Source organism: Cnephaeus nilssonii (assembly GCF_951640355.1).
Source record: "Cnephaeus nilssonii genome assembly, chromosome: X".
NCBI lineage: Eukaryota > Metazoa > Chordata > Mammalia > Chiroptera > Vespertilionidae > Cnephaeus > Cnephaeus nilssonii.
The window spans coordinates 57,563,376-57,586,404 of record NC_137071.1 but is presented as its reverse complement, the minus strand read 5'-3'; positions in this window follow the sequence as shown (position 1 = coordinate 57,586,404).

Sequence of the window (23,029 nt, the reverse complement as noted above, 5' to 3'; positions counted from 1 at the left end):
TGATTTAATCTCATTTTTTCTTTTATTTATTTATTTATTTTTTTGAGGTAGGCCTGTAGAGATATGAACTTCCCTCTTAAGACTACTTTCGCTGTGCCCCATAAATTTTGGATTGTTGTGTTTTCATTGTTATTTAATAACAGGTTGCTTTTTATTTCCTCTTTTATCTCTTTGGTAAACCATTCATTGTTTGATAGCATGCTATTTAGCCCCCAAGTGTTTGCTTTTTTCCCCATTGTTTTTATTGTAGTTGACTTCTAATTTTATGCCATTGTTGTTTGAGAAGATGCTTGATATGATTTCTATCTTTTTGAATTTGAAGAGACTTTGCCTATGTCCCTATATGTAGTCTATCTTTGAAAATTACCCGTGTGCCTTGAGAAGAATGTATAGTCCATACCTTTGTGGTGAAATGTTCTGAATATGTCAATTAAGTCCATCTGATATAGTGAGTCATTTAGGATTGATGTTTCTTTGTTGATTTTTTGTTTAGAGGATTTATTCTGTGGTGTCCAAGAGATCTTAATGTCCCCTATTATGACAGTGTTGCTCTCTATCTCTTTCTTGATATCTTCCAGAAGTTCTTTTACGTATTTGTGTGCTTCTGCATTGGGTGCATATATGTTTTCCAGGGTTATACCCTCTTGTTGAATTGCTCCCTTTAGGATATGAAGTGGCCTTCCTTATCTCTTGTTATGGCCTTTACTTTGAAGTCTAATTTGTCAGATATAAGTATTGCTACCATAGCTTTTTTTTCATTTCCATTCTTCTGAAGAATTATTTCCATCCCTTCACTATCAGTCTGTGTGAGTCCTTTGTTCTGAGGTGGATCTCTTGTAGACAGCAGATGTATGGGTAATGGTTTCTTATCCATTTATCTACCCTATGTCTTTTGATTGAAGCCTTTAATTCATTTACATTTAAGGTTAATATTGATGGTTACTTGTTTGTTCCATTTTTATTATTCATGCCTGTGTTCCTTCTTCCCTTCCTATTTCTTCTTTTTACAGCATTCCCTTTAGCATTCTTTGCATTGCTGGTTTCATAGTATTAAACTCCCTTAGTCCCTTTTTGCCTGTGAAGCTCCTGATTTCACCTTCAATTTTGAATGATAGCCTTGCTGGTATAGTATTCTTAAATTCAGTCCCTTGATTTGCATCACTTTGTATATGTCATTCCATTTCCTTCTGGACTGTTGTCTTTCTGTTGAGAAATCAGTTGATAGTTTAATAGGAGATCCCTTGTAGGTAACTTTCTGTCTCTCTCTGGCAGACTTCAAGATGTTTACTTTGCCATTGGTGTTTGCCAATTTAATTAAGATATGTCTTGGTGTCCGTCTTTTTGGGTTCATCTTATTTGGGACTCTGTGAGCTTCTTGGACTTGTGTGGGGTTTTTCTTCCCAATTTCAGAAATGTTTTTGGTAATTTCTTCATACAGGTTTTCTATACCTTGCTCCTTTTCCTCTCCCTCTGAAACCCCTATTATGTGGATGTTGTTTCATTTCTTATAGTCCTAAAGCTCCCTTATGCTTTCCTCCTGTTTTTTAAGTTTTATTTTCCCAGTTGCTGCTCTGCTTGGGTGTTTCTTCCTACCCTGTCTTCTAGCTCACTGATGTAGTCTTCAGCTTCTTCTAGTCTACTGTTGAGGCTTTCTACTTTATTCTTTATTGCAGTGGTGTCATTATTCATTTCTTCTTGGTTCTTATTCATTTCCTTTTGATTATCACACATGTTGTTGTATTTGTCTTCCATCCTTTTTAGCATCCTTATGACGATTGCTTTGAATTATTTTTCTGACAAATTGCTTACCTCCATTTTGTTTACTTCCTTTTCCAGTGATTCCTCCTTTTCTATCATATGTGGTCTGTTTCTTTGTCTTCCCATTTTTGCTCCTCTCTGGGTGTCTAGTTATGTGGCTCACTCTCTACCAAGTGGACCAAAAAGCACAAAATACAACTCAACAATACACAACACAGAGGGAACAAAAACATGAGTGTATTCATGACACCGATAACCCCAAATAAAGGTGACCACCAGAGAAAAGAGCCTTAGGGGAGAGAAATAGCACTATATATATAGTCTTTCTATATATGTATATATATATTTATATATATAAAGCTCCGCAAAACCAACAACTAAACCAGAAAATGCAAAAATGCAAATAACAAACACCCAGAATAAAAGGAGCAGAGGTGAATCTGAAGAGGCAGAGCTTATTTCCAGAAGGTAATATAAAGGAATTGAACGAATGGGGGGATGGCCATGGTTCAATGTAGAGGAGGTAGAAAAAGAATGTGTGTTATAAGAAGAAAAGTAAAAAACAAAATACTCAATAAAAAAAGATTTCCCCTTTCTATAATCTATCTATCTATATATTCATCTATTTTTGAAAATTGAAGAGTAGGGAGCAGATAAGCCTGAGTTTGGTGAGTGAAACTAATTAAGCTATTAGTAGAAGAAGAGAACAAGTGAGGAGAGGAAAAACAAAAGCATTAAAAAAAAAAACCCTAAGAAACAACAAGAATAAAATTGGCTAGCAGAGAAAGAGAAAAGAGAAGGGTGCATGAACTTGGATCAGAGGTGGGGAAATTAGATATATGAGTAAGCCAACAGAGACTACTATAATAGTAATGCACCAATAGAGCAGATAAAGAAGATCAATTTATATCAAGGGGTAAAAAGAGAGAGAAAAACTAAAGCAGGAACAGGAGAAGAGAAACAGGATGAAAAAGTGGGAAGTGAGGAAGAAAGGGTTGGCATAAAGGAAAAAATGATATAGAGTAAAACAATGAAAAAAATAAGAAAATAAAAATAGAATGTAGAACACTAATCCAAAAAAAATAAAAAATAAATAATCTATGTATATAAAAGCCTAAATGACCATCTAGCCATGTGACCAGCCAACCGGCCAGTAGCTATGTCTCACACTGAACATCCAGGGGGTAAATGCTCAATGTTGGATCTGCTGAGTGACAGCAACTTTACAGAGTGCCCTCTCACAGTCCGGGACCCCTGGGGGATATCAGACTGCTAGCCTTGGCTTGATCCCCGCAGGCCAGGCTGAGGGACCCCACCAGTGCATGAATCTGTGCACCAGTACTCTATTAATAATAATAATAATATTTAAAATAATTAAAACAATAAAATAAAGAAAATAAAAAAATAGTTTCTTAAGTAAAAGATTTTAAAAAGTGAAGTTCTTGTGCTTCCACTGAGTATTTAATGTCTCATGGGGGCTGGTCTAAGACCCCTCTACACTGTTCTGTCTACCACGTCTCAACTTCTTCCTACATAGTCAGCACCATGTTGAATCACCAAGGGATCCACCACTCTTCTGTGTCAGAGTCCACAGCCTTGGTTTCAGGCAGGCTGGATCAATCTGCCTGCTTTGTTTTTCTTCCTGTTTTTATTCGTATTCACACAAGCGTCTATTTCTGACATGGCCTCTAGGTGGAGGTGTTTCTGTATTAGTTTCCAGGACCAAATGGCTCCACAACCCAGTCCCAAGGGCTCCCTGGCAGTATTTTGAATCTTTGTTTCCCTACTGAGCTCAAGGCTGTGTGCAGCTGTGCTGCTGGGAGGGGCCTGGTCTCCAGGAGAAAAATGTCTGTTCAGGGTTGGAGGGATCAGACTATCCCAGAGCTGTCTTCCTGATTGCCTCTCCCTATTTTGTTCTCCAGCTTCCACAAAGCCACCTTCCCCTGCACTGCAGCCTAAGTGAGTGTTTTTTATTGGAAGATCCTGGGTTTAGCCAGTAAAAGCAAGGAAATTATAAAGACAAAACAACTGCACAGCTGCATGTTTCTCTCCCCCCAGCACTGCACAGTTGGTGAAGAACTTCAGGCTGCCTTTCTGGGTGCATCCTCCCAAGGTTGTGGTCTTAGATCTAGAGTCCCACACTGCCACCAGCCCTGTGGACCCCCTTCCACAGTCAAGCACTATACATGTCCCCAATGTATGCGGACTTGGTGCAGCACAGTTTCCCTCAGATACTCTAGTCCCAGCTGTGTGCATTTTTCCCTCCAGCACAGGTCCCCAATCCCACTGGTCTCCCAGCTATTTCTGACCTTTCCGTCCATGGATTGCCTCACCAGCTGTGTTTAAATTGCCAATTCCCAGTGGATGTTATTCGATTCAGCTATTTCTTCTATCTACCACCATGGCTTCCTGCAGCATCTTCTTATTTGAGGGCACTCCCTGACCACACAGGGAAGAAGGTCACAGACTTTAAGTACCAGGAAGCGAATGCTCCAGGAGCAAACCTTAACTGATCTATCTCTGAAGTTTTGACTTGCATTATTGATATTACATTTTTTAGTAATTAAGAGAAAATAATATGTGGGCTTATGTATAGAGTGTTGGTGATTCCAAGACATAGAATATTGTCTCCTCAATAAACTCACTATCTTCAGTCAAGTAACCACTTTGATCCAAATCACTTGTGTGAATAACATGTAGTAAGTTATAAGAATATACTCAGTACTATAAACTTTTTTCTGGAATACAGCCACCAGAACCAAGTTTAGACTCCACTTAATAGAAAATAGATTCATGGCAGGAGTGGGCTAGACTTGGAAACTTGCAAATTAACATTTTTAAATTGTTAAGCCATGTTATGAGAATTATGCCAAGGCTATATTTTAACTTTAATCCTGTCATTAGACTCTCTATCAAATTATTATTTTTTTCATTCTGAAAGTTCTAGTTCTTCATTTCTTTGTCTCTTAATTCATCTTCTTGTCTTGCACGCTCAGGAAGTTATATAATACTAAGTGTGTGACATTCTTTTTACTATAGTAATGATTATAATTGTAATTCTGTAAGCTGAGATTTATGAACAGTGATCAGTATAGTGTTCAGTATGAACAGAAAAATTAGCAAATGAATTTTTAAAAAGTCATCAATAAAAGTTCTATAATTATGAATTAAATTAAACATAATTAATATATTTGACATTATATAGTTTATTCCATATTACAGAGGAAAGTCATTGAGTATAGTTAGCATTTCTAAGTAAGATATTGACTAAATCTAAAACAGTAACTGATAATTATAGCAATTTCCCACTGTTTGCTGGAATTGAATAGAGTAGGGAACATTTTTTATGTCAATCCCAGGTAACCCCTTATTTTAAAAGTATCAGTGGGATGAAAATGGTCAGGTCATTTAAACATTTATTCTCAAGTATCTTTTTTGATTTTCTGAATTTATTAATTATTATTCTTTTAGTTTTTTACTTGATCATGCTTAAAGAAATAAGTAAACAAAAATATAGATGCATGTAACATTTCTAACACAAATAAATTTTTCTAAGATTGACAATGTATTTTCCCTTTTCATGCACTCCCATGAAAGAGAAGATTAATTAAAGCACACAAGAATACCAGTGATTACTCAAATAACAAATATACAAATCACGTTTTTCTCTCCTCAGGACAGCTCCTGCTAAGGTAACCTATCAGACACATAGAATCTCAAAAGAGATGCAATCCTCTCTAATAAAAGAGTAATATGCAAATTAACCATCACTCCTCTACATAAGCCATGCCCACCAGCCAAGCCACGCCCACCAGACAATCAGGGCGGGTATGCAAATTAACCCCAACCAAGATGGCTACCAGAAGGGAGGCTTGGGTTTCCCAGCAACAGAGGAAGCCAAGCTTTCCACACACTCTGGCAGGCCCAGGCCTCCACTCAAGGATACAAACTTTCAATTATAGAAGGTGAACAAATCCAAATGGTGGCAGCCACGGAGCTGGAAAGAATGGGAGGCTTGGGTTTCCCAGGCAATGGAGGAAGCTAAGCTTTCTGCACACCCTGGCCGGACCAGGCCTCTGCTTAAGGCTACAAAGTTTCAATTATAGAAGATACATCAATCCCAAGAGAAATGGCTGCCGGCCACGGAGTGAGCAGGAGGCTTGGCTCCGCTCCAGGCTACAAAGTTTCAATTGTAGAAGGTAAATAAATTCCAGATACCAGGGCCTCTGCTTGGATCACCAGGGGCATGGTTGGCCTGCAAACCACCACAGGCCCCTCGCCCAGGCCTCTCCATGCCCCAAGGGAACCCCACCCTGATCCAGGACACCCTTCAGGGCAAACCAGCTGGCCCCCACCCGTACACCAGGCCTCTATCCTATCTAATAAAAGAGTAATATGCAGATTGTACATCACTCCAACACACAAGATCAAGATAGCTGCCCCTATGTGGTCAAAGATCCTGCCCCCATGTGGACACAAGATGGCCAGCAGGGGAGGGCAGTTTGGAGGGACCAGGCCTGCAAGAGAAGGCAGTTGAGAGGAACCAGGCTTGCAAGGGAGGGCAGTTGGAGGCGATCAACCTTGCAGAGGAGGCCAATTAGGGGTTACCAGGCTGGCAGAGGAGGGAAGTTGGGGGCAAACAGGCTGGCAGGGGAGCAGTTACACAGCAATCAGGCTGGCATGGGAGTGGTTAGGAGGTGATCAGGCTGGCAGGGAGAAGCAGTTAGGGGCAATCAGGAAGGCAGGCAGTCGAGCAGTTGGGAGCCAGCAGTCCTGGATTGTGAGAGGGATGTCCCAGATTGGAGAGGGTGCAAGCTGGGCTGAGGGCCCCTCTCTGCCCCCATGCACAGATTTCGTGCACCGGGCCTCTAGTTAGACTTATATTACAAAGGGCCTTCATATACATATTTAAAGTAAATAACTCATCATAGAGTTCAATCTGTTTAGAAAGCCATTAGAACCATTAATATGATTATTTATACTGTTTTATTAAGTGAAGTAAGCTTCCCTACAAATGGAGCTACTTGAAATGTTTTATGCTTGAGCTAAACCATGAAAATATTTCATTGATTTAAATAAAATTATTTATTTAGCCAATTATTATGCAACTAATTCAGCAAATTGTTAAGTAAAAAAGCCTTCATAACATTGTTGACTACTCAGGCTTGGACAGACTTAAAGCATAACAGAAAGCCTATTTTTTAGTTCTTTAATCAATTTCACTTGTGTATACTGGACAGTCTTAAAATTATCCAATTATCCAGGTGTCAAAGCATATTTCCTTAAATCACTCACAGGGGCTTATTTTTGTGAGAAAGTAAGAGTTCTGGGGTAAAAGTCATTCTACAAAATAATATAGCCAAGTTTAGGCTCTGGCCAAACAATATGGAATATAAATATTTCAGCAGGCTGTTTACATTCTTCTGATTTATTAAAACATGTGCATGTGCACACATGTGTGCGTGCACACACACACACACACACACGCAGATGAGTTAATGTAAGAATACTTCTAGTCTCCCCCCACCTGAGTGCCACACTTGAATCCAAATTAGTGCAAACAATCTGTTTTCAAAAGTACTAGAAAATGGATACATTTTAGGAAGAATGAGAATCAGTTAAGATGTCATGCTATAATTGCACTCTTAAACTATCTTCATTGGAATTAAGGACAATTTATAATTTTCTACTGGTGATCATTTTTCCTTTAGTCATGATGATAAATATTGTGCTACTTATATTTTTATCTTTAGGCTTAATAATTGCAAAATTTTAAACAGTTCTTATTTTCCCTAATTTTTTTAGTTCTTTCCTTAGTAGGCGACTCTTCTCTGAATTGCTCTAAAAGCCTACAATTATTTACTTAAAGAATCTTAGCAAGTGCTTGCTTATCTCTTATCTTTTCTGGGTTTGGCAAAGGATGAATAAAATTTAGGGTTAGCTATTATAGATTATTTCATTGATTAATGGTTACATAAAATCTACTTTGTGCTAGGAACTATTCCAGGGGCTGGGTATACAGTAATGAACAAGCCAGACACATGCATAGAGTTTACAATTAACTGGGACTTGCATGTATTGTAGTTCTTTAAAATTCTTTATTAAAAAGACAAAAAATTGTGATTATAATCCAGTATTTTATCTATCTGATCTCCTAGCTGCTACTCCCTTTCTTGAATCTCTGATGATAATGAATTGGAAGAAGAAAAGTGTGACACTACTGAATTTAGTACACTGAGTGATGGTTGAAAATGTGCTGGTAGTAATACAAAATTCGTATGATGGAAAGCCTGATAGTCATATGCCTTTATGTTTGTCAGCCATTACCAATCCTTTGCCATTACTGAACTTAAGTAATAGTGTGTGTTCTCTGAAACTATGTTTAATACAGCTGGGGGAAGGGAGAAACATACATTTATTTCAAAGGGGGAGAAAATTAGCTTTATAGACACTTTTAAAAATATTTATTATTTTATTATTGACAGTATGACATATGTCCCTTTTCACCCCCTTTGCCCACCTCTACCCAGACGCTACCCTATCCCAAGCCTTTGCCACACTATTGTCTGTGTCAATGGGCCATGCATATCTATATCTATATATATATATAAAGAGCCAGGATCGTAATATCCAAAACGACTGAAGGTGCGACCGAACACCAGGCTGCGCTTGCAGCAAGGGAGTGGGCTGAACTGCTGACCTCTTGGAGAGAGAGAGAGGCAGGGATGATCAGCAGTAGCAGCAGCTTCTAGAGAAGCCTGGAGAGAGAAGCAGGGTGATCAGACCCTGCTTCTCTCTCTGGGCCTTGCCCGCAGCCAGGCCTCTCTCTCTCCCAAAGGTCAGCAGTTCAGCCCACTCACCAGCAGCCTGGGGCAGCTGCTGATCAGTCCAGCCTCTACCATCAGGCCCGGAGATAGGCCTGGAGATGCTGACTGGCATAGAAACTGACCAATCAGAACCAAATCTGGGTGAACTGTGAGGAACCAATGGCTGCCTAAGAGGCAGAGCTTTTGATGCTGACTGGCATAGAAACTGACCAATCAGAACCTACTCTGGGCAAACTGCAAAGGCAGAAACTAAGGTGGGGGGTGAGGAGGGGTTTTAAGGGCAACAGCTGTTTGGTGTAAGGTGTAAGAAAGTGATTCAATTTTTTAATGACTAGTTTTGCAGTATAGTGCATATGGCTGGCTATCAATCCAGATATAGGGATTATGTGTTTTTGTCTGCCAAGAGCATCTCCTCCTGCTGAAAAAGGCTTCCCCCACCCCATTTAAGCAATCCTATCCTATATAATCTATCTATACTACTAAAAGGGTAATATGCTAATTTGACTGGATCTACCAGACATCTTTCAGATGTCCGACTTCTTTCCTGACAAAGCCATGGTGCTGGGGGCCAAAGCAGAGGTAATTAAGGGTGATCAGGCCTGCAGGGGAGGGCAGTTGAGGGTGAGATCAGGACAGCAGGGGAGGGCAGTTGGGGGCAAATCAGGCTAGCAGGGGAGGGTAGTTGGGGGTGACCAGGCCAGCAGGGGAGGGCAGTTAGGGGTGAGATCATGCAGGAAGGCAGAGGCAGTTAGGGGCGATTAGGCAGGCAGGCAGAGAGGTTAGGGGCGATCAGGCCAGCATGGGGGCAAATTACGTGTAATCAGGCCAGCAGGGGCAAGGTAGGGGTAATCAGGCCAGCAGGGGGGCAAGGTAGGAGCAATCAGGCTGGCAGGCAGAAGAGATAGGGGCGATCAGACAGATATACAGAGGGGTTAGGTACAATCAGGCAGGCAGGCGAGTAGTTAGGAGCCAGTCATCCCAGATTGCGAGAGGCCTCTAGTTTTTTCTATAATGGTGTACATTTTTATGTAGAAATGAGTTAATGATCTATATTATTTTTTTTGCAGAATAACTTTTTTAAAATATCTTTTGTAAATATGTGGGTACATATTATTTTTTCTCTTAACTTTTTAGTTCCTTTAAAATGCACAATAATACTTAAGGGATTGGGCCTAAACCAGCTGTCGGACATCCCCAGAGGGGTCCCAGATTGGAGAGGGTGCAGGCCAGGCTGAGGAACCCCCCTCCATGCATGAATTTCATGCACTGAGCCTCTAGTCTATCTATAAAAGCCTAAGTGACCAAACAACTGACCGATCCATCAACCGGTCACTATGATGCGCACTGACCACCAGGGAGCAGACACTCAATACAGAAGCTGACCCTGGTGGTCAGTGCACTCCCACAGTGGGATTGCCACTCAGCTGACCAACAGGCATCAGATGCAGGAATCACAGCTGGGGAGTGCTGCTGAGGCGTCGCAAGCCTCTCCCACTAGGGGACTGACTGGGTGCAAGCCTTGGGCAGGTGCAGCAGGGCCACGATGAGCGGAAGTGGCAAGCAGGAGCAGCAGGCAGCATTGGATTGCTGGTTTCAGCCCAATCCCTGCAGACTATGGCAAGGGACCCCACCAGTGCATGAATCCGTGCACCGGACCTCTAGTAAGTATGTAAGTTCTTTGGTAAATCTCTTCTCATTCACCTGCCCCTCCCCTCTGGGATATGTCAGTCTGTTCCATGTTTCTGGATTTATTTTGTTGGTCAATTTATTTTATTCATTAGATTCCACAAATAAGCGAGATCATGCAATATTTGTCTTTCTCTGACTGGCTTATTTCACTTTTTATATATGATTTTAGAACTGCTGCCTGAAATGATTTCTCCAAGGTGCTTAAAGACACTATCTTGAGCATCTCAGTAAAAGCTTTAAAGTGCATTGTGCTTTTTCAAAAATGTTATCTTGCACATATCTTTTTAAATATTTTTATAAAAATGGAAAGGACAAGAATATTAGTGCTTTATTAAAGGCTTTTCAGAGTAAAAGTTCAAATGCACTCCGAAGAGAAACATTCCATTTTAAAACTCTATTTATTTACCAGAAGCCTGGTGCATGAGATTTGTGCACTCGGGGGCAGGGGGTCCTTCAGCCTGGCCTACAGCCTCTCACAGTCTGGGACCCCTCGAGGGATATCCAACTTCCAGTGTAGGCCCACTCTCTGGGGGATCGGGCCTAAGCTGGCAGTCAGACATCCCTCTGGCAGTCCAGGAGCCCTCAGGGATGTCCATCTGCCAGCTTAGGCCTGCTCCCTGGGGGTTGGGCCTAAGCTGACAGTCAGACATCCCTCTGGAAGCCCGGGAGCCCTCAGGGGATGTCCACCTGCCTCAGTCAGATATCCTTAGTGCTGTCAAGGAGGTGAGAGATGCTCCCACCACCACTGCTGTGCTCGCAGCCATCAGCCCAGCTTGTGGCTAAGCAGAGCTCACCCTGTGGGAGCGCACTGACCACCAGGGGCAGCTCCTATGTTAAGCGTCTACTGCCTGGTGGTCAGTGCACGTCATAGTGACCGGTCGTTCTGCCATTAGGGTCAATTTGCATATTACCCTTTTATTATATAGGACTAGTGGCCCGATGCATGAAATTCATGCAAGGGAGGGAGGGTGTCCCTCAGTTCAGCCTGCACTCTCTCCAATCTGGGACCCCTCAGGGGATGTCCGACTGCTGGTTTAGGCCCGATCTTTGTGGGACACCCCTCTCGCAATCTGGGACCGCTGGCTCCTAACCACTTGCCTGCCTGCCTGCCTGATTGCCCCCAACTGCTTCTGCCTGCCAGCTTGATCACCACCTAATCGCTCCCCTGCTGGCCTGATTGATGCCTAACTTTTCCCCTGCCAGCCCAATCACCCCCAACTGCCCTCCCTGCCAACCTGATTGCCCCCAACTGCCCTCCCCTGTCGGCCCTATCGCCCACAATTGCCCTCCCCTGCTGTGACCCGCCTCCTCCGCCGGGACCCGCCTCCTCCATGTGAGGTGGCAGAGACGCTGGGATGGGCCTCCGCTGTGCTGCACCGAGCTGTGGGATCCCCAGGCCACACTGTGCAGAGTTACAGCTGGGCCCCAACTCCACTGTGCGCACAGCCATCTTGTGGTGGCCATCTTGTGACGACGTCGCATGTGAGGGCCACCAAGGCTTTTATTAGTATAGATTGATGAAAAGTAAATTAAGTTAATATGTATATACTGGAAGCCCAGTGCACAAAATACATGCATGGTTGGGTACCCTCTGCCTGGCCAGCGATTGGGGCCAATCAGGGCTATCTCACCCAGTTCTGATCGGGGCCAATCGGGGCCAGTGGCTGTGGAGGGACTGCAGGAGGGACCACAGGAGCTCTCCAGGGCATGTCTAGCCCTTTCTTGCCCAGTCTGATCAGCCAAACCGCAGCAGCAAGCTAACCTACTGGATGGAGCATTTTCCCCCTGGTGGTCAGTGCACATCATAGCGACTGGTCGATCGACCACTCAGTTAGACACTTAGCATATTAGACTTTTATATCTATAGATTATAACTCATGGCACAGAATGCTCGGCAGACACTTTCCCTCCAGCCCCTGGTCTTAGAGACCTCATGTCGTTCCAAGGCTCTGCTCACCCTCTTCAGCTGCCACACAAAGTAAATTGCATCGTGTGCATGGAAACCCTTTGCAGGCTCCATGAGTGTGTCTTTACTTTGCAGCAGTTCTGATTACACCAACATAATGACAGACACCCTCACTATCAGGTAACATCATCGTGGTAAGACCCCTGCTCAGCCTACTACAGTGGTTTTAAATAGGCCATGTGTCGCCCTAGATGGTTTGGCTCAGTGGATAGAACCCCAGCCTGTGGACTCAAGCATCCTGGGTTTGATTTTGGTCGTGGGCACATTCCTGGGTTGCAGGCTCAAACCCCAGTAGGGGGCGTGTGGGAGCCAGTAGATCGATTCTCTCTCATCATTGGTGTTTCTATCTCTATCTCCCTCTGCCTTCCTCTCTGAAATCAATAAAAATATATTAACAAAAATAAGAAGAAATAGGCCATGAATCAAACATCGCTGCTCTCAGAAGAATGGAATTAAGATCCAACATTCACACTCACCCAGTCTGTTTTGTTTCTATCTTTCTCTGATTTCTCTACTGTCAAGAAACCTGTACTTAGTATCTAGATTGTAAAATTTTAAACATTTTAAGGATGAAACTTATTAATTAAAGCATCTTTTATTAATACTAATGCTAATAATAATATCAGCAGCCACTGACTTTTACTAGATGGATACTCTGTAGTAGGCACATTTACTTATTTTATTTAATCCTCACAAGTTTCATGCAAAGGTAGGCATTATTATCATGCCAATTTTATAGTTGGTGACATGGAAACTCTGAGAAATTAGATCATTTTTTAATCTTTATTGTTGAAAGTATTACATATGTCCCCTATTTTCCCCATTGACCCCTTCTAGCCCACAGCTGCCCCCTGCTCCAAGCCTTTAGTACCCTTTTGTCTGTGTCCATGGGTTATGCATATATGCATACAAGTTTTTTGGTTGATTTCTTCCCACTAACTCACCTATCCCCCTTCCCTCTGAGATTCAACAGTGTGTTCCATGCTTCTATGTCTCTGGATCTGTTTTGTTCATTAGATTCCACTTATGGGTAAGATCATATGATACTTGTCTTTCTCTGACTGACTTATTTCACTTAACATAATACTCTCCAGGTCCCTCCATGCTGTCTTAAAGGGTAAGATATTCTTCTTTTTTGCTGCTGCATAGTATTCCATGGTGTAAATGTACTACAGTTTTTTTTTTTATCCACTCATCTACTGATGGGTACTTGGGCTGTTTTCCAGATCTTAGCTATTATAAATTGCACTGCTATGAATGTAAGGGTGCATATATTCTTTATGATTGGTGTCTTAGGTTTCTTAGAATACTAGAAGCCCGGTGCACGAAATTTGTGCACGGCGGGGGGTTGTCCCTCAGCCCAGCCTGTACCCTCTCCAATCTGGGATTCCTGGAGGGATGTCCGACTGCCCGTTTAGGCCCGATCCTAGTGGGATCGGGCCTAAACGGGCAGTCGGACATCCCTCTCACAATCCAGGACTGCTGGCTCCCAACTGCTTGCCTGCCTGCCTTCCTGATTGCCCCTAACCGCTTCTGCCTGCCAGCCTGATCACCCCCTAACCACTCCGCTGCCAGCCTGGTTGATGCTTAACTGCTCCCCTGCCAGCCTGTTTGCCCCCAACTTCGCCTCCTCTGCCAGCCTGGTCACCCCTAACTGCCCTCTCCTGCAGGGTTGATCACCTCCAACTGCCCTCCCTTGCAAGCCTGGTCCCTCTCAACTGCCCTCCCTTGCAGGCCGGGTGCCTCCCAACTGCCCTCTCCTGCTGGCCATCTTGCAGTGGCCATCTTGTGTCCACATGGGGGCAGGATCTTTGACCACATGGGGGCAGCTATATTGTGTGTTGCAGTGATGATCAATCTGTATATTACTCTTTTATTAGATAGGATAGAGGCCTGGTGCACAGGTAGGGGCCAGGTGGTTTGCCCTGAAGGGTGTCACAGATAAGGGTGGGGGTTCCCTTGGGGTGTGGGGCGGCCTGAGCGAGGGGCCTGTGGTGGTTTGCAGGCCGGCCACACCCCCTGGCAACCCAAGGGGAGGCCCTGGTATCTGGAATTTATTTTCCTTCTACAATTGAAACTTTGTAGCCTGGGGCGGAGCCAAGCCTGCTGCTCCCTCCGGGGCGGCAGCCATTTCTGTGGCAGTTAATTCACCTTCTACAATTGAAACTTTGTAGCCTTAAGCAGGTGAGCCCAGCCAGGGTGTGCGGAAAGCTTTGCTTCCCCTGTTGCCGCCGGCAACCCTGGCTTGCTCTCTCAAGCTCCATTCTGCCGCCATTTGTTTGAATTTGTTTACCTTCTATAATTGAAGCTTTGTAGCTTGAGTGGAGGCTTAGGCCTGCAACGGCTATTGAAAGCTTGGCTTCCTCTGTTACCTAGGAAACCTTGCTCTCTGTGGCTGTAGCCATCTTGGATTGGGGTTAATTTGCATACTTGCCCTGATTGGCTGGTGGGCATGGCTTGGCTGGTGGGCATGGCTTATGTAGCAGAGTGATGGTTAATTTGAATATTACCATTTTATTAGAGAGGATATTTCTAGAAGTGGGATTGCTGCGTCAAATGGCAGTTTCATTGTTAATTTTTTGAGGAAATTCCATACTGTTTTCCACAGTGGCTGCATTAGTCTGCATTATCACTAGCTTGTCTAGAGTTTAACTTTCTTCACATTCTCACCAGCACTTATCATTTGTTGATTTGTTGATGATAGCCATTCTGAAGCTGTGAGTTGATACCTCATTGTCGTTTTGCTTTGCCATCTTTCTGATGATTAATGACTTTGAGCATTTTTCATGTCTCTTGACCATCTATCTGTACCCCAAAGCCAAAGAGTAAGTGGAAGTGTTCGTCTTCCTGACTCCAAAACCCATGTTCCTTCTATATGATCCTCTTGTGTTTTTATTAGTTCAGCTATGGTATAGTCCAACACATTTGTATTACTCCATTTTCAAATGCATGTGACCCTTGAAGGAGGCGGCATGATTTGGAGAAAGAGAATTATTAAGACATTTTGAGAAATTCAGGGAAAGGGAATGTTCAAATAGAAGAAAAATTGGGCGAAATCAGAGAGAATCTAGAATGTGACAGTAAAGAGATTACATGTTTTCTAAAAGACAACAAGAATCAATGGAAGAATTATAGTGTTTGTTGCATAATAAAATTGTATTTATGCTGGTATTATCCAGGATGAATTATAGGAATTAGGGTGAAAAGAAGTTAGCAGGAAGAAAGAATAGTCAGGAGACTCCTAAAGAAATGCTGGAAGTCTGATATAAAGTATTACTAGTAGAATAACAATGAAAGGAAACCTGAGAGATACTTTGAAAAAAATCAGGAGGGCTTGATGACTAGATAATATTGTTGTAATTCTCTGAATAACATAAAATAATTATGGTGGTGTTGTTTTTTGCTGAAAAGGGGTAAGGAAAAGGGAAATATCAGAGAACACTTTGTATTTAACTTTTATTTATAACTACAGGCCCGGTGCACAAAATTCTTGCCCAGGTAGGGTCCTTAGGCTTGGCCATTTATCAGGGCCAATCTGTGGGGTGACTGGCGGGGCAATCGGGGGCCCGCTGCTGGCACTTGCCTTGGCCTGCCTGATGCCACCTGTTCGCTGGCCCTGCCCCTTTGCCGCCACTGCCGGGTCACTCCCTCTGTTAGTCCACTGGTGGGGTGATCAGGGGCCCCCACTCACACCCTCCTTGGCTGGCCTGGGGCCTGCGGGCTAGGGGCAGCTCTTGTGTTGAGTGTCTGCCCCCTGGTGGTCAGTGTGCATCATAGCAACTGGTCATTCTGCTGGTTGTTCTGCTGTTTGGTCTATTTACATACTAGGCTTTTATTATATAGGATAACAACATTCCAAAGCTATTGTGAGATTATACTTAATATCAAACATCGATTTAGTTACATTTAATTTATTGTTAATGATTATTTCTTACTGCATAAACTTGCAGTAATTTTCAAATAAGCTACAAATTCCTATTATTAACTTGAGGCCCAGTGCAAGAAACCCATGTACCGGTAGGGTCCCTAGGCTTGGCTGGCGATCAGGGCCAATAAGGTTCTCCGCTTCCCTGCCTCTCCACTTCCCCACCTCCTCCTTCCCTCACTACCCACAAACCACCACTGCACGGTTTCCCCCACCTCCCCTCCTCCGCCTCCCCACCTCCTCCTTCCCTAGCTCCCTCAGCACCCCACTGCTGCCACTGGTCACCTGCCATGTTCCACACTTACCCCTGGTTGTCAGTGCACATCATAGTTAGTGATTGGACTCCTATTCTCCCTGTCAAACTCCCGAAGGGACACTTTGCATATTAGCCTTTTATATATAGAGATTATGGTCATTTAATTATTTAGTATGCTCACTGAATAATTTTTTAAAACTAGATTCAAAAAATTCTTCTTAGATTTTCCATATGTGTAAAGTGATGAAATAACTATTCATTTCAATCTGTTTACTCTCTTGTTTAGTTATTTATTTATTAATCATTTACTTTTTATCACTAAAAGTTGTAATAGGAATTTTGCCATCTTTGAATATCATGGAAATCTATGATGTAGATATAATATGTAAAAAATGTATATTTGATATTGTTCCCTAACTATCTCCATTTTTTACTTTAAGGTTTTTCTTTTTTCTTTTTTTTAAGTGCTTTCTCTTCCCAGTTACGTCAGCTGATTCCTTAAGAAAAATGGAATAACTGTTCATTGGAACAACCTTCTCTTCAACATTTTAATGAAGGTTTGAGCCAAGGAAATTAAGTGGGGAAAATAAAGAAAAGGAGTCCAGATTGGAAAGGCAGAACTATCGCTATTAACAGATAGCAGTTAAAGTCCTAAATAATTTGGATTTCAAGATAATAATGCAAAAATCAATTTTATTTCTATATACTCGCAATGAATAATCTGAAGTGAATTTAAGAAAAAAAATCACTAAAGCACCAAAAATAATAAAATACTTAGGAGTAAATTTAACAAAAGAAATGCAAAATTTACTCTGAAAACTATAAAAAATCAATGTTGTTAGGGTGGCAATACTCCCCAAATGATCTACAGATTCAAAGCAATCAGAATCTCAGTTGACTTCTTTGTAGGAATTGACAAGTTGATTCTAAAATATATATGCAATTTCAAGGGATCTAGAATCACCAATCCTAGAATAAAGAAAAAAAAAAGTAAGATGATTCACTCTTATATTTCAAAACTTAACACAAAGCAATAGTACTGGCATAAGGATAGTCATATAGATTAATATAATAACTGAGTATTCAGAAATAAACCCATATTTTGTGATAGACTGATATTTAATGAGTCAAGATTGTTCAATAGGGAATCATCTTTTAAGTTAATGGTGCTAGTACAATTGGATAGCTACAGGTAAAAGAATGAAGTTTGACCCTTAATTCATGCCACAAAAAAATAACTCAAAATACATCAAACTCTAATGTAACAGAAAAAATATAAAACTCAGAAGAAAAAGGTGAATTTCTGTTTTGTTGTTTGGTAGAGTGTTTTAAAATCCATTTTCCCCCTGATAATAGTATGCACACTCCAGCTTTCTTGTATTTGCTATTGTATATTTGTTTCCATGATTTTACTTTCAGTTTCTTCATACCTTTTAATACAAAGTGTTTTCTGTATAGTTAGTTAATCATTTTAATCTCACAATCTCTGCCTTTTGATTGAATTATTTCTTTTACTTACATTTTATGTTATCATTGATATAATTGGATTTACATCTGCCATTTTACTTTTTGTTTTTTATGTGTCCCATTTTTTGTTTTACTCTTATTCTCCTTTATTGATTTTCTTTCCTCTGAGTGAATACTTATTGTGCTTTTCTACTCTATAATTTTTATTAATATCTATTTCTTTACTGATATTCTTTATTTGATGCAAAATTGTTATTACACTTTCCTTTTATTTTTTTAAATTAATAAATCCATGAGTCTGCACTCAATTGTTTTTCACCAAAACTTCTCCTGTTTTTGAGATTACCTGTAGGTTTAAACTTCTTCAAACTCTGTTGCAAATGAGGTTAGTTCCTTAGAGAAAAGATTAGGAACTACCTATTTCACATTATGCTTCTCCCCCCAGGAAAAATCACTGAACCAAAGTTCTGAATGTGGGAGTGAGGATAAGTTTAACTTTTCTCTGAGTGAGACCTCCACTTTAGAAGCTAAGGGCTCAGTGGAGAAAGGAACAGTAGCCTGAGATACTCTTGGTTTGCTTCTATTCATGTGAAACTATTGTCTTACCAGTTGGGGAAGAGCTAACATGCCACACCCAAGGCTCCATTTCACCAGTAGGTGAAGGGAATCCCTACCTTTTGAGTTAACTCACCCGGGGCTTAGCCTCAGCAACCAGCAGTTGGGACAGGAAAAGAAATGCTGGCATTCTCTTCCTCCCTAGAAAAAATGTCTGAGATGGGACCTGGGGGAGAGATAGCCCTGTGTTCATGGCTGCAGTGGTCTGAGGTAGAGTTTCTGCCTCACTTAGGTGTGAGTAGGCAGGAAGGAAGCCATTGTGAATAAAAACTACAGACTCTCATCATTATAATTATATTGCATAGATTTTCTTGAATAAATGCACCTTTATTTATTGTTTACTCTTAGGAACATTTCCAGAAGCTTTTAAATGGTTGCAAGTGTTTTCAAAATATGTGGTTTTATTTTCAGATTCATTGGAAAGTGAGTCCTCTGACCTCCTCATGTTGTCACAGTGGGAGTCAATATATGTGATAATTTAGCCTTTAGAACAGAGGTGGGGGACCTTTTTTTCCTCCCAAGGGCCATTTGGATATTTATAACATCATTTTCGGGCCATACAAAGTTATCAAGTTTAAAATTAGCCTGCTATATATGGTCAAACATTTAATGAACTTACCCTTAAAACAGGGCCAGACCAAAAGATTTTGTGGGCCTGGTATGGCCCACAGGCCAGATGTTTCCCACCCCTGCTTTAGAAGAATAGGACTTCTTGTTCTTCAACTTGCTACTAAACATGTGTTCATCAAGTAAATATCATGGATATTACATAAATATGCAATGGACTATTATAAGTTTTATTGTAATGGTCATAGAATGAAGTAAGGTACAAGCTTTGCTTTTCCTTTTATTTTGAAAGAAAAATAATTAATGATCCTTTCTATTTTGTTGGCATACATTTTGGTAAAATAATTCTTATCACCATAATATAGGGCACCAAGTAGTGTGTTGACATTAAATAAAAACTCAACTAGATATTTCAACACAAAGGGTTTATTTGAGAAAAAGAATTGTGATCTGGAATATACAATTAAGGTGAGCCAAATGCAAGTTTGTTAGAACATAGAATAGGAAATTATTGTATACTAGTAGAGGGGAACAGGATGTTAAGGAGGTTGTTATAAAAAGAGTTCTTGGAGGAAAAACCAAGGTGGCGGCATAGGTAAATGCCTGTACTTGCTGCCTCCCACATCAAAATTACAACTAAAATACAAAGCAACTATCATCCAGAACCATGGGAAAGCTGGCTGAGTGGAAGTACTACAACTAGAGAGGTAAAGAAGAAAGCACACTGAGACTGGTAGGAGGTGCGGAGGCACGGAACGGACTGGTCCTGCACCCGGGTGTGCTGCTTTTTTAATCAACAGGGAGATTGCCTCTTTAGAGTCTGCCTGGAGGAGCAAGGAGTCCAAGCCCCACTCCAGACACCCAGTCCAGGGTTCCAGAACTGGGGAAAGAAATCCCTATGGGCCGTAAGAACTATGGACTGTAAAAACCAGTGTGGGTTGGGGCTGAGTGACACACAGGTTGCCAGAGACCCAGTGGCTCCTCTTAAAAGGCTGGCACCATGAACTGAATTTACAAGCTCCCACTTCCTCTGCGCTCCAGTGCCAGGTGAGGCTCTGGGGGACCAAGACACATATGGGGAGAAACTGGACTGTCTAGCATCGGGGCAGGAGCGCAGGGGCAGCTTTCTACCAGACGGAGGTGCTCACAGCAGTCATTGATCCTGTGCTGGGACCTTCCCAGTGCAGGGTTGACTGGCAGCCATTTCTGTTTGTTCCACTCTGGTGATTCCCTGAGATTCCCCCACACACACACCCAATTTACAACCCCACCCAAGCTGTGTTCAGTGGCTTTTGCATATGAATTGTCTGTCCTTTCTCAGGGTAAAACCTGTCAAACAAGCTGCAGCTGGGTCAGATCACCACAAACCTGTCAATAAAAGGCCCAAAAACCAGCACCAGCCTGCCTTGCTTCACAGCTGAGCCTCATCTGGGCACTTCCAAACCTGATACAAAGAGGAGGAATCTGCAGATTTCTCTGTAGCTCCTGCTGGGTGGCCCCAGGCAGTGGCTGACTTTGCACCACCCTGGAGACCCGAGAGCCAGTGTACCAGTGGTCAGTGTGAGACCGTATCAGATTATAACTCCACATCCATAAGCAACACACTCAAGGGGCAGACTCAATGTGCACCAAAGCCCCACTAAAGCAAGTCCTGCTTTTTAAGGGTGTCTCCTGCACAGCAACTCTCCCACTGCAGTCTCAGCTGGTCCCCACAGTCAATTGGCCTGGAGGTTAATTCTGCCCAGTGACACCAACAGCAATCAAGGCTCAACTGCAACAAAACTGTGCACTCAGCCCACAAAAGGGTGCACAAAGAGTGTCCACCTCAGGTGATTGGGGAGGCTGAGCCACTGGGTCCTATAGGACACCTACTACACAAGTTCACTCTATCAACTCAAGGAGACTTAGAAGCTACCCAATACATATAAGCAAACACAGGGAAGCAGCCAAAATGTGGAGACAAAGAAACATGTCACAAATGAAAGAAATGGAAGAAAGCAAACTATTGGATATAGAGTTCAAAACCACGGTTATAAAGTTACTGAAGAAACTTCTAGAAACCTCTGAGGAACCTAGTGAGACTTTCAAGGATCTTAGTGAGAATACCAAAAAAGTGGAAAAGGACCAGTTAGAAATTAAGCATACACTGATTGAAATAAAAAATAATATACAGAAATTCAACAGTAGATTAGAGAATCCCGAGAATCAAATCAATTATTTGAAATATGAGGAAGCAAAAAACACCCAACCATAAGAGCAAAAAGAAAAAAAGAATCCAAAAAATATGAAGATAGTGTAAGCAGCCTCTGGGAGAACTTCAAGCATACTAACATCCGAATTATGGGGGTGACAGAAGAAGAGCGCGAGCAAGATACTGAGAACCTATTTGAAGAAATAATGACAGAAAACTTCCCCTACCTGGTGAAAGAAATAGACTTACCATTCCAGGAAGTACAGAGAACCCCAAACAAGAGGAGTCCAAATAGGACCACACCAAGACACATCATAATTAAAATGCCAAGGGCAAAATACAAAGAGAGAATCTTAAAAGCAGCAAGAGAAAAACAGTTACTTACCTACAAGGGAATTCCCATATGACTGTCAGCTGATTTCTCAACAAAAACTATGCAGGCCAGAAGAGAGTGGCAACAAATATTCAAAGTGATGAATAGCAAGAACCTACAACAAAGAATACTCTACCCATCAAAGCTATCATTTAGAATTGAAGGTCAGATAAAGAGATTCACAGATAAGAAAAAGCTAAAGGAGTTCATCACCGCCAAACCAGTATTGTTTTTTTTCATTGATTAAGGTATTATATAAGTGTCCTTATCCCACCATTACTCCCCACCTCCCAAATCATGCCCTCACCCTCACCCCCTGTTGTCTGCGTCCAATGGTTATGCTTATATGCATACCCAAATAAACAAAATCAGAAATGAAAGAGGTGAAGTAACAACTGACTCCACAGATATACAAAGGATTGTAAAAATAATACTATGAACAACTCTACTCCAACAAACTGGATGACCTCGATGAAATGGACACATTCCTAGAAAAATACAAGCTTCCAAAACTCAATCAGGAAGAATAAAAAAACCTGAATAAGCTGATAACTACTGATGAAATTGAAATAGTAATAAAAATGCTTCCAGCAAACAAAAGCCCTTGAACAGATGGCTTCACAGGGGAGTTTTACCGAACATTCAAAGAACTAAAACCAATCTTTCTCAAACTATTCCCAAAAAAATTCAAGAGGAAGGCACACTTCCAAGCTCTTTCTATGAAGCCAGCATTACCCTAATTTGCTGATGCGGTCCTCAGCCTGTGATAGTGTACTGTTTAAGCCTTCCATTGTGTTCTTTATTGCAGCTATGTCATTCTTCATTTACTCTTGGTTCCTTTTCGTGTTGGTGACATTCTCATTAAGCTCCTTATAATTCTCATTGAGTTGTGTGTATTTGTCATCCAGCTGTTTGAGCATCCTTATAACCATTACTCTGAATACTTTCAGTGACATGTTCCTTGCCTCCATTTTATTTAACTCCCTTTCTGTTGATTCCTCTTTTTCTTCCCTTTGGGGATTGCTTTTTTGTCTCCCCATGTTTTGCTGTAATGTCTTAATTGTTTCTGTGTCTTAGATACAATTGCTTTGCTACCCAGGTTCTTTTGGGGGTGGTGCTACTGGTGTGATCTCTCAGCTCTCCTGGGCTTGGTGATCTAGCACTGCTCCCTCTTTGTGCTATTTGGGTTCTCTTGATGTAGTTAGATCTTGAATGTTAGTTTCTTATTCGTGGATGAAGTCTTGTCCAGGCTTAGCAATGTGACTCACCTCCAACTTTGTTGTGAAAGCTGTTTTGGATATTATTGTGGTTCCAGCTCTTGTGGAAAAGGTTGTCTGAGGTCTCACTGGTATGTGCTCACCTTGGGTTCCCAGAGTCCATGGCCTGGGAGGAAGT